Below are 14,826 nucleotides of genomic sequence, written 5' to 3'. Positions count from 1 at the left end.
GATCTGGAGAGTAGGGTGGAAAGGATTTCCTCTGTACTGGTAGAGAAGAAGGTTATGGGGGAAGAAGACAGAGTAGTTGTGTAAAGGGGCTGCGAGGACTGTAGGCTAAAGCTTTCTGTGATGCTGCCACTCTTGTTTAAAGTACACGGATGAGCAAAAGGGTAACAATGTTTTGAACTTTTGACTTTCAGGCTCCATATTTCACCATTCACTACAGCTTTGAATGTGAGACTACCATCATTGTATAGACAATCATCTTGGCTATCTCGTAGTTAAATTGAACTTTCAACTATTTTGCATATGATTAGTTATGCAGATTCTTGTCATGTAATTGCATTATTAATGTTTTGCTCCTGGTGGTGGAACAATTTTTTCTTCTTGTGTACTACAAATTACAACCTGTTCTCACATTCCCTAATAGCTCAGTGCTTTATTAGGTTGATTCTCAAGTAATAGGTCACTAGTTCAAACCCAGGAGCAACCATAAAGAAGATCTCCCAAGAAAAGAGAAACCTCATCATGCTTGATATTTTGGCCAAGAAAATTGCCAAACTGGGTCATGTGAGTGCCATGACAGTCGGAAAAATACGAAATGAAGTCCTCCATCCATTCCAAAGCCAACGTGTTGAAAGCCAAAGGTGGATTTACAAAATACTAACAAAATAATAAACATTTAGTATTTTTGGAGCAAAACTGTAACAATGAAGCTACATGACAAGAATCTGCATAACAAATCATATGCTAAATAGTTGCAAGTCCAATTTATGTATGAGATAGCCAAGATGATTGTCAATAAAATTATGGTAGTCTCACATTCAAAGCTGTAGTGGATGTTGAGATATTGTTACCATTTTGCTCATCAGTGTATGTGGCTAAGTCCTCAGCTGAGATGAGAGGGGAGCGCTGGGGCACTGGAGGATGGAGAAGAGAGTTAAAAGAGTTTAAAAGTTGTTTGGAGTTGTAATATGGAAAATATTAGAGATGTGAAGTTGGTCTGCATTGCAGCAGTGAGTGAGGAGATATTGTTTGTATGTGATAAATTGCTCCTTAGAATGTTTTTTTTTTTCCATCGCTGCTCTGCTTGTCTCTCTTGGCCAGTCTGTGTGCTTAGTAGAAAGTCACCCATGCCACCCCTCCTCCTCTATACTGCCTTGTGATAAGTTGTAAGACAAGTGGCTGGAACACGAGCCTCCCTGCTGTGTTCTGTCTGCAGTAAGACAAAAAGATCACTAAGCCCACCCATTTACCGTAGCTAAGTCCTAGACCAAATCAGTGCTTCAGCTAAAGATGGAAGACATCTGTCTTCAGAATAGGTTAAATAGAGATGAGTGAATTTTTGAAAAAATTTGGTTTGATCTGAATCTATTCGCGGCGAATCGCGTTAAAAAAACAGCTATTTCCTGGCTGCAGAGAGCCTTTATATTGGTGTAGAACACTGTGCCTTGCAGTAACACGCATAGGGAGTCTGCTGTGGTAGTAAAATAATACTGTGAGTCAGTATGACATGCAGATGACAGGCGTCGCTCTTAGAATCACTGCACACTTCACTTATTTGGGCCGTTACGGGGCCAAAACTGACTTGTTTTCTTTTCATGCTTTCTCCATCGCAACACCACATTGTTGAATAAACACTGGCCATAAGACTGGCCATTTCTCTCCTGTCTGTCTAAGGCTGGGTTCACAAGGGCGTTGCGGGAAAATGTGCGGGTGCGTTACGGGAACACCCGCGATTTTTCCGCGCGAGTGCAAAACATTGTAATGCGTTTTGCACTCGCGTGAGAAAAATCGTGCATGTTTGGTACCCAAACCCGAACTTCTTCACAGAAGTTCGGGTTTGGGATCAGTGTTCTGTAGATTGTATTATTTTCCCTTATAACATGATTATAAGGGAAAATAATAGCATTCTGAATACAGAATGCATAGTAAAACAGTGCTGGAGGGGTTAAAAAAAAAAATAAATATTTAACTCACCTTAGTCCACTTGATCGCGCAGACCGGCATCTCCTTCTGTCTCCTTTGCTGAACAGGACCTGTGGTGAGCATTTATTACATGAACAGGACCTTTGGTGACGTCACTCCGGTCATCACATGATCTATCACCATGGTAAAAGATCATGTGATGGATCATGTGATGACCAGAGTGACGTCACCAAAGGTCCTGTTCATGTAATGAATGCTCACCACAGGTCCAGTTCAGCAAAGGAGACAGAAGGAGATGCCAGTCTGCGCGATCAAGTGGACTAAGGTGAGTTAAATTATTTATTTATTTTTTTTAACCCCTCCAGCGCTGTTTTACTATGCATTCTGTATTCAGAATGCTATTATTTTCCCTTATAACCATGTTATAAGGGAAAATAATAATGATCGGGTCTCCATCCCGATCGTCTCCTAGCAACCGTGCGTGAAAATCGCACCGCATCCGCACTTGCTTGCAGATGCTTGCGATTTTCACGCAACCCCATTCACTTCTATGGGGCCTGCGTTGCGTGAAAAACGCTGAATATAGAGCATGCTGCGATTTTCACGCAACGCACAAGTGATGCGTGAAAATCACCGCTCATCTGAACAGCCCCATTGAAATGAATGGGTCGGGATTCAGTGCGGGTGCAATACGTTCACCTACCGCATTGCACCCGTGCGGAAATCTCGCCCGTGTGAACGCAGCCTAAGGGTACTTTCACACTAGAGCTTTTCTTTTCCGGCATAGAGTTCCATCACAGGGGCTCTATACCTGTATTCTGAATAGAAAGTAATCTGTTTAGGATGCATCAGGATGTCTTCAGTTCAATCATTTTGACTGATCAGGCAAAAGATAAAACCGTAGCATGCTACGGTTTTATCTCCGGCAAAAAAACGGAAGACTTGCCTGAATGCCGGATCCGGCATTTTTCCCCATAGGAATGTATTAGTGCCGGAATGCCGGGTCCGTCCTTCCGGTCTGTCAGCATGACAAGCAGAGAGACGGATCCGTTCATGCAATGCATTTGTGAGACGGATCCGCATCCGGATGCATCTCACAAATGCTTTCAGTCACATCCAGATCGGCGGATCCGGCAGGCATTTCCGACGACGGAACTGCTTGCCGGATCACACTGCCGCAAGTGTGAAAATAGCCTTAGGCAACATGAACAAGTATGAACTCAGCCTCACAGGTCTCTGTTAGCGCCAAGAAGAAGCGCACTCCTTTTACACCGTTTTCAGCTGATTACACATAGATGTCTACAGAACCTGTTTTATTAAACGCTTATACAAGTAGATCCCACCGACAGAGTGGAGAGGGTGTCAGCAGTAAGTTTTTGTTGACGTCACTGATTATTTTGCCCTTCCTCTGATCCATCAGAACAATAACCCCTGTTTTGGGTGGATCCGTCATTGTTCTGCAAAAACAGATCCATTACAATAATACAACTGCATGCATCCGTCATGAACGGATCCATTTGTATTATCTGCAACATAGCCAAGACGGATCCGTCATGAACTCCATTGAAAGTCAGGCAGGTTCCCCCAGAAGTATCTTGGTCGACGAGCAGCCCATACCACACTTGCATGAATCTTGACAGGATTCGTCTCCGGAGAGGAATTGTTTTCTTGGCATGCTTTCCCCATCGCAACACCACCTCATTAAATTGAAATTTCATTTGTAAATGTATTAAATATTTTATTATTAAATTAATTAAATATAATATGCCCTCCTTTTAATTTCCATGATGCCTGGGAACATGTGATGTTTTCACCGGACGATGAGACCGGGGCCTAGTTGTTGGTTTGAATCTTCACTAACTTTGCGAATCTTCTGGGCTCCAAGCTATCTTAAAACTTTGTCTTCTCATTGTCTGTAGCTTCTAGAGGCCTACTGATGCCAGGCAGGTTTCCCCAGAAGTATCTTTGTCGATGAGCAGCCAATACCGCACTTGCAGCAATCTTGATAGGATTCGTCTACAGGTGGAGAGGAATTGTTTTCTTTGCATGCTTTCTCCATTGCAACCCCACATTGTTGAATAAACAGAAGACTGGCTAATTCTCTTCTGTCTTAGGCAACATGTAATGTTTATTAGTAAATTAATTAAATATTTAATATAAAATTTAACCAAAACTTGATTAAAATTATAAGAAAGTAAACAAATTTGTCAAAACTGACCAAATAACTCAAGTATGAACTCAGCCTTACAGGTCCATGTTAGTGTCAAGAAGCGCACTCCTTTTACACCCTCGTCAGCTGATTCCACATAGATGTCTACAGAACCTGTTCTATTAAATGCTTATACAAGTAGGGCCCCCCAACAGAGTGGAGAGGGTGTCAGCAGTAAGTTTGTGTTGACGTCACTGAATAATTTGCCCATTCTCTCATCCGTCAGAACAATAACCCACAAAAAACGGATCCTGTGTGGGGATTATATGCCTTCACTCGGTCAGCATTTGCTTAGTAATACTTAAGTATTGGTAATGCCATAAAAAACAGGAGTGGATCTAAAACAGATATGACATGTGAAGGTAATATTTGAATGTCTTCTGTGTTTTGTACCCACTCCTGCTTTTGGCTACCAATTCATAAGCCAATTCTGATGCGACCATACAGGCCTTACAGCTGCTACACAGACAGGATCTGTTGTGCGTCTCATTTTTCCTTCCATCTGACCGATCACAAGAAAGGTCAAATAAATGGTGATTTCAAGAAAGCCAAACAAGGACAATAGTGACCCCGTCATATAGTGGGGAGGGTGGTAACAGCATGAGAAGTCCACAGAGTGGCACTATGACATAGTTGTGAAATGGAAGCAGTAGGAGGATACCACCAAGTGGCACAATGACAGGGTCTGGAGGTGGTGGCAGCATCAGGAGGAAACAGAGTTGCACAATGACAAAGAGTAGAGGTTACAGCAGCAGCATGATTAGGCCACAGAGTAGCACGGTGACATAGTGTGAACATGACAGCATCAGGAGGCCACAAAGTGGCATGGTGACATAGTGTGGAGATGACAGCAACAGCAGCAGCATGATACCACAGAGTGGCAAGGTCACATAGTGTGGACATGGCAGCATCAGGAGGCCACAGAGTGACAAGGTGACATAGTGTGGATATGGCAGCAACATCAGCAGCAGCATGATACCACCGAGTGGAAAGGTGACATAGTGTGGACATGGCAGCATCATGAGGGCATAAAGTGCCATGATGACTTAGTGTGGATATGGCAGCAACAGCAGCATGATACCACAGAGTGGCAGGCTGACATAGTGTGGACATGGCAGCATCAGGAGGCCACAAAGTGGCACGGTGACATAGTGTGGAGATGGAAGCAACAGCAGCAGCTGCAGCATGATACCACAGAGTAGCAAGGTGACATAGTGTGGACATGGCAGCATCAGGAGGCCACATAGTTGCAAGGTGACATAGTGTGGAGATGGCAGCAACAGCAGCAGCATGATACCACAGAGTGGCAAGGTGACATAGTGTGGACATGGCAGTATCAGGAGGCCACAAAGTGGCATGGTGACATAGTATGGAGATGGCAGCAACAGCAGCAGCAGCATGATACCACAGAGTGGCAGGGTGACATTGTGTGGACATGGCAGCATCAGGTGGCCACAAAGTGGCATGGTTACATAGTGTGGAGATGGCAGCATCAGGAGGCCACAGAGTGGCATGGTGACATAGTGTGGACATGGCAGCAACAGCAGCAGCATGATACCACAGAGTGGCACGGTGACATAGTGTGGAGATGGATGATCTAATCTGATGCATCAGGCATTGGTGGGTGGAAATCCTGGCTGATCCATGCCTGATTCATCTGACAAAAGTAAGTCTCTGCACATTTTGGGTGGACAGACGAGTACTTCTTGAGGTAACTATGGCCCCCGCCGCACTAAATATCAGCTCTGATGCCACACTACTGGCCGGGCAGGACAGCTTTTCCAGGGCAAACTCGGACTTTAGACTCAGGCTGCTGGTGCTGCTGTCAATTGCGGCAAAGTCAAAGATCCAGTCAGCCAATCAAGAACCTCTGGGTTGCTGGTCAAGACACGACCACTAGCTGACATGTGGACCTGAGGCCTCGGAAAGAAACCCCTGCTGCCACTCCCCCTTACTCTGCTGCGATCTATGCCTGCGCCAGAATAATTTACGCCTCTGAAACTCCCCTGTGCAGGGCCTGGCACTTCTCTGTCTGACATACTTTTAGCTGAACTAAATAAATTAAAAGCAAATTAAAACACCCCTAAATGCGCCAAATATATTTTTCATTTTTTACTGAAATAGGAACTAAAGGATTTGAAATTGGCAGCGAAACTATTTCACTGCAAAAGTGAACTGCGTATATATTTCTCGTATTGGACTAAAATAGGCCACTAAACAATTCCTAAGTAAATAACAGAAAAGGTGAACTGCGAATATTTTTCTCTTTTTCTGTAGAAATATGACAATAAACGCTTTTACCGCAAAAAAAACACCAAATGTGAACTGCGTAAATTTTTCTCGTATTGTAGTGAAATATGACAATAAACACTTTTAGTGTAAATAACACCAAATGTAAACTACGTCTATTTTTCTCGTATTATAGTGATATATGACAAAAAAATGCTTTTAGCGCAAATAACACCAAATGTGAACTGTGTTTACTTTTCTCGAATTGTAGAGAAATATGACAAGAAATGCTTTTAGCGCAAGTAACACCAAATATGATCTAAGTCTATTTTGATCTTTTTCTCTAGAAATATGGCAGTAAATGCCTTTAGCGCAAATAACACCAAATGTGAACTGCGTCTATTTTTCTCGTTTTGTAGTGAAATATGACAATAAAAGCTTTTAGCGCAAATAACAGCAAATATGAACTTAGTGTATTTTTCTCTTTTTCTCTAGAAATATGGCAATAAACGCTTTTAGCGCAAATAACACCAAATGTGAACTGCATTTATTTTTCTCGTATTGTAGTGAAATATGACAAAAAATGCTTTTAGCGCAAATAACAGCAAATATGAACTATTTTTCTCGTATTGGACTAAAATAGGCCACTAAACGATTTCTAAGTAAATAACAGAAAAGGTGAACTGCAAATATTTTTCTCTTTTTCTGTAGAAATATGACAATAAATGCTTTTAGAGCAAATAACAGCAAATATAAACTTAGTCTATTTTTCTCTTTTTCTCTAGAAATATGGTAATAAACGCTTTTAGCGCAAATAACACCTAATATGAACTAAGTCTGTTTTTCTCTTTTTCTCCAGAATTATGGCAATAAACTCTTTTAGCGCAAATAACACCAAATTTGAACTGCGTCTATTTTTCTCGTATTGGAGTGAAATATGACAAGAAATGCTTTTACTTCAAATAACAGCAAATATGAACTTAGTCTATTTTTCTTTTTTTCTCCTGAAATATGGCAATAAACGCTTTTAGCACAAATAACAACAAACGTGACCTGCGTAAATATTTCTCGTATTGTATTAAAATAGGCCACTAAATGATATCAGCGCAGTAACAGTAAAAGTGACCTGCTTATATATTTATCTTTTTCCACAGATAAAAGCCACTAAAGACTTTTTAACATAGCACTTTCACCCCAATAACTAATTGCTGGAATGACACAGCTGTATTATGAGACTATCTGGATTCCCAATGACTCTCCCTAGCATCTGCACACGTCTCTCCCTGCCTGGGAAATGATTCCTCTCACTATTCTTTCCCTGCACTAGTGAATCGCTTCTTTCCTTTTTTTTAACAATTCGTTTTCCTTTAACTCTCGCTAGCACCTGCATATATGTCTGTCCCTGAACAAAGTACAATAGTGAATGGCAGACTCTAAGATGGCCGCCGTATTTATAGGGCTGTGACATCACCGGGTTGGCAGCTGATTGGCTGCATTGCATGCATGGCATTATGAGTCATCCCGCCTTCCGGGAGTTCCTTGCCCTATGTCCTCACACGTGTAGCCGCCATTTTAGCCGCCATTGTAGCCGGCTAGCCGCCATGTTAGGATAAATTGGGATTCGTTACCACAAAGAACGAGGAAATTCGCATACATCAGAATCAATTTTTTTCTGAAATTCGGAACGAATTCGACTTCGTCAGCTATGATTCGCTCATCTCTAACTACCATATTGTCTGAACATTTAAAGGGATTCTCACATCTCAGCCTTTCATGGCCAAGATGGAAATAACCACAGTATGCTCTGGGTAAAGGAAGCAGAGTTACAGAAATGGCTAAGCAGCCGACACTTTGCTGTTTCTATAACTCCCTTAGCAGTGAATAGGAGATATGCGAACAGTGTAGCAGAGCTCCAGAGTTACGGAAGCAACATAGCTTGCTATGCTACACAATTTAATTTATGTGGCTTCAATTCCCTGCTATGGGAGTTACAGAAAAAGTAGAATGTTGGCCACTTAAATGTTTCTAGAAGCCCACCTAGCTCCCGATGACACCTATGTGGTTAATCTCAGTTTGGCCATGTAAGGACCAAGTGGGACAACCGCTTAAAGGGAGTCTGTCACCACAATTTGCCCTTATAGACCACTTACATGGCACTGTAGCATAACCATAGATCAGTCAAATGGTATCTTTGTCTTTTTGTCTGGATGTTCACCAGGGGCATGTAAATGAGGGCAGACAAAAAGACAAAGGTACCATTTGACTGATCTATAGTTATGCTATAGTGCTATGTAAGTGGTCTATAAGGGCAAATTGTGGTGACAGACTCCCTTTAAGGTTAGATTCATGGACAATTGTACAATACTTTCTTTCTCATGCATTTTATTCAGAATTACATAGTTTTATGAACAGCATTGGTTTGACTCAAACATCCCTAAATAGGAGTAGTTTTATATTATGTAGTTTGCAGTGGTTTAGACCAAGGAAGCAAGACATATATTTAAAGTAAAGAATACCAAGAATCCCTGTAGTTTCTTTACGGAAAATTCAGACAGTTGTCAACTGAAGACAACATCCACTAGATTTTGCTAGAATATCACTATTTACAATCTCACAAAAGTGAGTACACCCCTGACATTTTTGTAAATATGTTATTATATCTTTTTAGATCAAAATAATTTTTATTGGTATTTTCATCATTGATAGAGAAACATATCTTGCATATATGTATACTAGAACAATAGAAACAAATATTTGCATTGTCTATAATGTCTATAAGTAGTATGTTTACACGTATCATAGTTAGTTCTGTATACAATAAGTTTCAGTTATGTTGATGTTCATCAAGTTTTATGGTTTGATCTAGGATACTGTAGATGGCAAGACTAGAACATTAAAGAGGAAATATAAGAGAAATAAAAAGAAAAAGGAAGTAAAAATATAAGTAAAGAAAAAGAACAGAATTATAAGAAATATAACATTTAGAAACCGTTAGGACTGGCCGAAAACAACAAAACAACAGAACAACATATAACAAAACAACATACGACGCAACACCATATGACGTAAATATGGACTTTTAATCGAGGAACGTTAAAATAACGGTTTCTAAATGTTATATTTCTTATTATATCTTTTTCATGGGACAACACTGAAGATATGATACTTTGGTATCGGGTTCGCTCAACCCTAGAGCTGACCATCTAAAAAAAATTGTTGGCGATATCTAAAAAATGTTGTGGGCGAGGGCCTGCTGCTGAGCTGACCCTCTAAAACATTATGGTTGAGGGCCTGCTGGTGACCCTCTAAAACATTATGGGTGGGGGCCCGCTGCTGAGCTGACCCTCTAAAACATTAGGAGCGAGGGCAGCCTAATAAGCATGTTGACATGATGGAGGTGGAGGAGGACAAGAAAAGGGAGATTAAACCGTATAACCTTTTTAGTGGTGGAAGGGATGCATGGGAATACAGTGCATTCAATACACCATAAAAGCCACATTTTAGAGTGCCTTTATGTTCAACCGCTTTCCTCTAGTGGAGTAGAGAAGTCAGGGGCAATCCAGGCCTTGTGTATTTTGACAAGAGTCAACTGGTCAGCATTTTCAGTTGACAGGCGGATGCGCTTATCAGTTATTATGCCCCCAGCAGCACTAAATACACGCTCTGACAAAACGCTGACAGCAGGGTAGGCCAGCACCTCCAAGGCGTAGAGCGCCAGTTACGTGTCCAGCTTGGACACCCAATAGTTGTAAGGCAGACAGGGATCACAGAGGATGCTGATGGTCTGCTACGTACTCCTTCACCATCTTCCAAAATGTTTCCCTCCTTGTGGCACTAGGCCGCGCATGAGGGTGAGGATGCTGGCGGGGTGTCATAAAACTGTCCCAGGCCTTGGAGAGTGTTGCCCTGCCTCTGTTGGAACTGTTGTGTGTTCCCCTCGTCTCCCCTCCACAAAGACCTTCTGGTATTACACCTTTTTGGAATGAGAGATGAGAAGTTCTATTTGCAGTGGGGGTCGAAAAGGGTAAACAACCAGTAATCTGTGTTGGCCAAAATGTGTACAATGTGAGGGTCACAGGAATTGCAGCCTAACATAAAGTCAGCCATGTGTGCCAGAGTCCCAACAGACAATAATTTGCTGTCCTCATCAGGAGGATGACTCTCAATATCCTCATCCTCTTCCTCCTCTTCTACCCATCCATGCTGAACAGATGGAATAAAACTTCCATGGGAACTACCCTTTGTAGCGGAGTCAACCGTCTCCTGCTCCTCCTCCTCCTCATCATACAATTCGCACTGAGAAGACGAACTGAGGGAGGTCTGGCTATCACCCTGTGTACTTTCTTCCCCCATTTCTACCTCTTCCACATGCAAAGCGTCCGACTTAATTGTGAGTAGTGTTGATCATGAATATTTGAATTGCTAATTTCTATCGCGAATATCAGCATTCGCGAATATTTAAAATATAGTGATATATATTTGTAATTTCAAATATTCGAGATTCTTTTCAATCAGTACACATGATACCTCCCTGCTTCTAGCTTGTGCGCCAAAGAGAAGGCTGCAATATCTTTGACTTTAGGAGAAGTGTTGATTGCAAATTTTCGTAATGGAAATTTTTATTGCAAATTTTCCAAATGCTGATTTCCGTAATCAAGAACATAATGACTGGAGATAATGAATTCTCGAATATTTAGCAAATATCACGAATTCGAATATTGACCATGCCGCTCATCACTAATTGTGAGCAGCGAGCTTTTGAGTAGACACAGAAGTGGGATGGTTACACTGATAATAGCGTTATCGCCGCTCACCATCTGTGTTGATTCCTTAAAGTTGCGTAAAACCTCACAGAGGTCAGACATCAATGCACACTCGTCGCTTGTGAAGAGCGGAAGCTGACTGGAAAGGTGACGACCATGTTGAAGCTAGTATTTCACTTCTGCCCTCTTCTTCTCACAAAGCCTGGCCAACATGTGGGACGTCGAGTTCCAGCGCGTGCTCACGACGCACAACAGCTGGTGAACTGGCAATTGCAAGCGCTTCTGCAGCATTGCCAGACCGGCGGAAGCTGTTGATGACTTGCGGAAAAGTGCACACACGTGGTGCACCTTCATCAGTAGCTCAGGCAAATTGGGGTAGGTTTTGAGAAACCGCTGAACCACTAAGTTGAACACGTGGGCTAGGCATGGGATGTGTCTGAGCTTGCCAAGCTCCAAAACCGCCACCAAGTTACGGCCATTATCAGGCACAACCATGGCTGGTTGTAGATTGAGTGGCGAGAGCCACCACTCAGTATGGTCCCTTATCCCCTGCCACAGATCTGCGGCGGTGTGCTGTCATCTAAACTGATCAGTTTACGCACAGCCGGTTGCCGCTTCCCTATTGCAGTGCTACACTGCTTCCAGCTACTGACTGATAGCTAACTGCTTCTGAAAGATGATAATTCAGAGATAAAAGTGACGGAGGAGGCAGAGGAGTAGTGTTGCAGCCACTAACGTAGGTGGCGGCGGAAACCTTCAGCGAAGTAGGGCCCGCAATCATTGGCGTCGGTAGCACCTGTGCCATCCCAGGGTGCGACTCGCTCCTGGCCTCCACAACGTTCACCCAGTGTGCCGTCAGGGAAATGTAGCATCCCTGGCCAAAAGAACTTGTTCATGTGTCATTCGTTAAGTGGTCCTTACCAATAACTGCCTTGGTAAGGGCATGAGTGATGTTACGAGACACATGCTGGTGTAAGGCTGGGACTGCACACCGTGAAAAATATTGGCGGCTGGGGACCGAGTACCAAGCCTCAGTGTCCACATGCCTAAATGGCAACATTTCCAGGGCCAGCAATTTGGAAATTTGTGCATTTAGTGCTATGGTCTGTGGGTGGGTAGCTTGGTATTTGCGCTTTCGTTCAAAGGCCTGGGGTATAGACATCTGTACGTTACGCTAGGTCACAGAATTGGATGTGCTAGCTGATGGTGCTTGCGAAGAACCAGCTGAATAGCTGGAGGCATTTGGTGCTATGTCTTGGACAGGGGAGGCAGTGGTTTGACCCGCAGACACTGGTTGTGGACCCAGGCGTTCGGCCCACCTATTATGGTGCTTGGATGCCATGTGGCTCATTTTTGTACGGCACAGGTTGCAAATGACAATTCTTTCATCATCCGCACCTTCCTCCAAAAAGTGCCAGACTGCGGAACACCTACTCCTTGGCAAGTGGGTGCTCCGGGGATCAGTTGCGGTCCTGTTTGGTGTGGCCCACCTTCTCCCTTTTGCCACCCCACTGCCTCTTCCAGCCTGTTGCGGTGCTACAGATCCCCCACCTCTGTTCTGCTGTCCTTCATCGTCCAGCACTTCCTCACTCTGGTCATCCTCCTGACTTGTTGACCTAACAACAACCTCAGTTATTGACAACTGTGTCTGATCCTCATCATTAACCTCTTTAGACACTAATTGCAGTTGACTTATTGGCAACTGTGTCTCATCATCATTCACCTCGTGAAACTCTAATTGCAGTTCCCCACCGTCATCTTCTTCTGACTGTGGATGCTCGTGACTTTGGGAATCGGGGCACAAGATCTTCTCATGTCCCTCTTCAAGCGGGCTTGATTGCGATGAAAACAGATCCTCAGAATATCCGAATGTGGGATCACTTGTTTGCCAAGATTCTCCATGGTGGTTGGAAGGAGTATCAGGGTGAGGATTCTGTTGACCAGACTCTTGGCTACTGAGGCTGGACTTTGTGGAAGACAGGGTGGTGCTTAACTGACTGGAAGCATTATCTGTAGCAATCCAACTGACCACCTGGTCGCTGGTCTGACTTCGAGAGTGGTGTCCTGTGCCGCCCTGCAAACTGGAAGCTAGGTATCGTGGATGAGTGCATTTCTTGTGCTCTGGCAGCAGGCATAGTTTCACCGCACCAAGGGACATGGCCTCTGCATGCATCAGCAGCAGCATGGCCACTTCCCCGTCCCTTACTGCTCGCATTGCCCATATTAAATAGTATATATGCTTGCAAGTATGTCACACGTACAGTAGCACAGGTTTTGTAAGTGTATGCGCAAATAAAGTACACAGAATGTCAGATATTTTTAGGATACGTACACATTAAACAGGAGTTATAGCGCAATTAATGTCGCTGTCACCACCGCCTAATAAAAAATTAAAGTGAATGAATGTCACTGATATTTAGGATGCACAAACGTTATATAGGAGATATAGTGCAAGTAATGTCGCTGTCACCACCGCTTAATAAAAAATTACACTGAATGAATGTCACTGATATTTAGGATGCGCACACGCTGAACAGGAGATATAGTGCAAGTAATGTAACTGTCACTACCACCTAATAAAAAATTGAATGAAAAAACTGAATGAATGTCACTGATATTTAGGATGTACAAACGTTATACAGGAGGTATAGCGCAAGTAATGTCGCTGTCACCAGCGGCAAAAAAAATATTACACTGGATTAATGTCACTGATATTTAGGATGGGAAAACGTTATACAGGAGATTTAGCGCAGGTAATGTCGCTGCCTTCAGCAGCAAAAAAATTTGACTGAATGTCACTGATATTTCGGATACGCAAACATTATACTGGAGATGTAGCGCAGGTAATGTCGCTGCCACCAGCAGCAAAAAAATTTGACTTAATGTCACTGATATTTCGGATATGCAAACGTTATACAGAAGATGTAGCGCAGGTAATGTAATTGTCCGCCGTGGACACCGTCTACGGAAAAAGTATACTGGATATCACAGATATTTTTATGCTGTGCACATGTAGGCTACTTTCACACCTGCGTTCGGGTGTGTCTGCTCGTGAGCTCCGTTTGAAGGGGCTCACAAGCGGCCCCGAACGCATCCGTCCAGCCCTAATGCATTCTGAGTGGACGCGGATCCGCTCAGAATGCATCAGTCTGGCGGCGTTCAGCCTCCGCTCCGCTCAGCAAGCGGACACCTGAATGCTGCTTGCAGCGTTCGGGTGTCCGCCTGGCCGTGCGGAGGCAAGCGGATCCATCCAGACTTACAATGTAAGTCAATGGGGACGGATCCGTTTGAAGATGACACCATATGGCTCAATCTTCAAACGGATCCGTCCCCCATTGACTTTCAATGTAAAGTCTGGACGGATCCGTTCAGGCTACTTTCACACTTTTTTCTAGTTATAATGCAGATGGATCCGTTCTGAACAGATACAAACGTCTGCATTATAGGAGCGGATCCGTCTGAGCAGACATCAGACGGACCCGCTCTGAACGCTAGTGTGAAAGTAGCCTTAGACAGGAGATGTAGCGCAGATAATGTCGCTGTCTGCAGCGGCCAAACAATTGCAACCTATTTAGAGCAGGTTGAACTAAAAATATATATTGCTGCCATACACAATAGTCCTTAAAAGGACTTTTGGGTCTCTAACAAGTATTATCAATTTAGCGTAGGTTGTGCTAAAAATATATATTGCTTCCACACCCAACA

At 43.3% G+C, this 14,826-nt stretch overlaps 1 protein-coding gene across 1 annotated transcript in view; it reads left to right on the top strand.

Moving 5' to 3' along the window:
- Positions 1 to 14,826, top strand: part of CSMD1 (CUB and Sushi multiple domains 1) — a 2,494,699-nt gene that overhangs the window by 20,568 nt on the left and 2,459,305 nt on the right. The gene's annotated exons all lie outside the window — the stretch shown is intronic.

The sequence above is a fragment of the Bufo bufo genome, chromosome 4, assembly GCF_905171765.1.
Source record: "Bufo bufo chromosome 4, aBufBuf1.1, whole genome shotgun sequence".
Classification (NCBI taxonomy): domain Eukaryota; kingdom Metazoa; phylum Chordata; class Amphibia; order Anura; family Bufonidae; genus Bufo; species Bufo bufo.
This window is presented reverse-complemented; position numbering and strand designations above follow the sequence as displayed.